At 50.0% G+C, this 2500-nt stretch overlaps 1 protein-coding gene across 3 annotated transcripts in view; it reads right to left on the bottom strand.

The window, feature by feature from the left end:
• LOC147014471 (RNA-binding protein 26-like) overlaps positions 1-2500 on the bottom strand; it is a 137319-nt gene that overhangs the window by 52329 nt on the left and 82490 nt on the right. The gene's annotated exons all lie outside the window — the stretch shown is intronic.

The following is a 2500-nucleotide window of genomic DNA, read 5'->3' as shown; positions in this document are numbered from 1 at the left end:
TGCCCAGGGAATTGCTGTAGCTGTGTCCAACAAGCAGACACTAATGATAATTGAGGTAACACTGGTCAGCAAGCGCATTACGAGACGAAGGATTCGTCACTCCTTGGGTGTCGTTTCCCAAGTCTCTGCATATGCTCCGACTGAGGCGAGTGATCTCACCATGAAGGACGCATTCTATGCCACGCTCGATTCTGTGGTTTGATCGGAGATACTCTTCTAGTCTTGGGGAATTTCAATGCATTGACTGGAACTGATAGGCATGGTTATGAGACACGTGTTGGTCCCCATGGGTTTGGAACTGTGAACGAGAATAGCACCAAGTTCCTTGACATTACAAGAAGTCATGGACTTAGGGGGGCTGGTTCATGGTTTCAGCACCCACAGGCTCATCGCTGGACTTCGTATTCGAAAGCTGGTGGTGTGGCAAAGGAGATTGCCAATGTGTTCGTTGATGGTAGCTGGAGCATGATCCAGAACTGCAGGGTCTACTGCAGGAAGAGTGCTCACTTCCTGAATACCGACCACAGGCTTGTTGTCGCAACTCTGAAGTTGCAGCTTGAAACCGGGAGAATAGTACCATCCCAGCCTAGGCTGGATGTTGGCAAGCTCAAGGATAAGAGAGTACCTGAGGAGTTTGCAAACAAGCTGAGTGTAGATTTGGGAGTGCGAGTGGTTTGGGGTGGTCCTGAAGAGTTGTGGAGTGCCTTCAAGACCACCTTCCTTGATGTTGCCGGTGGATGTCTTGGAACTCACCGCAGGGCGAAGAAGAATTTTTTTCTCTCAAGGGACACTGGATACCATTGACCAGAGTCACAGGGCCAGGCTGAATGGCAGAGCTGAGCTGTTCAGGGAGCTGAGGCGTAAAACTGTACGTGCACCGAGGGTGGAAAAGGAGGCCTATGTGCGAGGAATTTGTGAGGGGGTAGAGCATCACCTGGGGTCGAGTGAATCTCATCCTACTTACAGGGGAATTCACGCATTGCGTTCCTCCAAGCCCGTACTTTGGTGTACTGCAGTTAGAGCGGAGGGTGGTGGGCTCGTGACAGAGGAGTCCAAAGTGAAGGCCCACGACACCAGTTACTTTGAGAGGCTGTACCAGGCTGATTCACCAGCTGTCGAGTTGGATGTCAGGGGTGCTACTATCCCTATTGCTGACCCTCCAATCAACTGTGATCTACCTTCATTTGTGGAAACACAGGCTGCGGTGAACCGGTTGAAATGGGGTGAAGCTCCTGGCATCTGTGACATCCATGTTGACCTTCTCAAGGCTGGTGGAAATGCTGCATCCATGTCGTTGCAGTCATCTTTGCGGAGACTCTAGATATCCTTTTGGGGGCCCTCAAGGTGCTGAATGAGGAGCCGGAGCCACTGGGATTACGGGTTTCCTGGGTTAAAACTAAGATCCAGGCTTTCAATAACATCCTGGATGCTAATATCTTCTCTGAACTTGTTTGTGGCAAGGATGTTAAGGACATAGAGAGATTCAGTTACCTTGGCAGTGATATTCATGTCTCTGCTGGCTATGAGCCAGAGATCATTCGATGTCTGGGTATGGCCTGGGGAGTCATGGATTCACTGGATCATGTGGTGTGGCACTGCCGGTACCTGCGCAGGAGGATGAAAGTCCAAGTCTTCAGGTCCTTGGTGCTTCCAGTTTTGCTCGACGGATGTGAGGCTTGGAATCTGACCAGAGATCTGAGACGGCGACTTAATTCCTTTGGTTCCAGGTCTCCTCGGAGAATCATTGACTGTCGCTGGTCAGACTTTGTGTCCAATGAGCGGTTGCTGAGAGAGACAAGTGAGATTTGATACCTGCATAGTCCGTGAGCGTCAGCTGCGGCTGTGTGGACAAGTGGCTCGTTTTCCTGATGCGGATCCTGCTCACCAGATTCTCAACGAGGGAGCTTCGTAAGTGGAGGAGGCTAATGGGCCGACCACGTGCCTCATGGTTGCAGCAGGTTTATCAGCATCTAAAGGAGATTGGGGATGGGCCAGGTATCTGCCTGGGGGGATGGCCAGACGGAGGCCCCTGGAGTACGGGCAGAGAGTGGATGCAGCGACGCATGCTCACATACCGGACCTGACCTGAGGGGAAAATGATTAAGCTGAGGGATCGGAAGTAACAATACCTGGGAATAAAAGGAGTGAAAATGAAGCATGTGCGATCAAAAACTGAGGCAGAAGCAATAACCTGACGAGATCAGCCCTTTACGAGTGGGCACGACTGTACCAGGGGGCCATAAACACAACAATATACAGTTTGACAAAGAAAAATTGGATGAAAACATGACCAGCAACACAGGAATTAAAATAAAATAGTAAAACACAACATATATGGTCCAGTAAACTTAACTTTGATGAAATGTAAGGAAAAACTGCGGATCCGATGTCCACGTGCAACAAACCCCGAATTTGAAGTCGGTGTTTTCTGCACTTGGATGGTGTATCGACTGTGAAATACGTTCTTATTTCCTCGGAGAGCATGAGACGATGACGGTAT

This window comes from Eptatretus burgeri, chromosome 13 (assembly GCF_056783735.1).
Source record: "Eptatretus burgeri isolate ZD-2024b chromosome 13, Ebu_testis_v1, whole genome shotgun sequence".
Taxonomy (NCBI): Eukaryota; Metazoa; Chordata; class Myxini; order Myxiniformes; family Myxinidae; genus Eptatretus; species Eptatretus burgeri.
The sequence above is the reverse complement of the archived record's forward strand: the minus strand, read 5'-3'. Positions and strand labels throughout refer to the sequence as shown.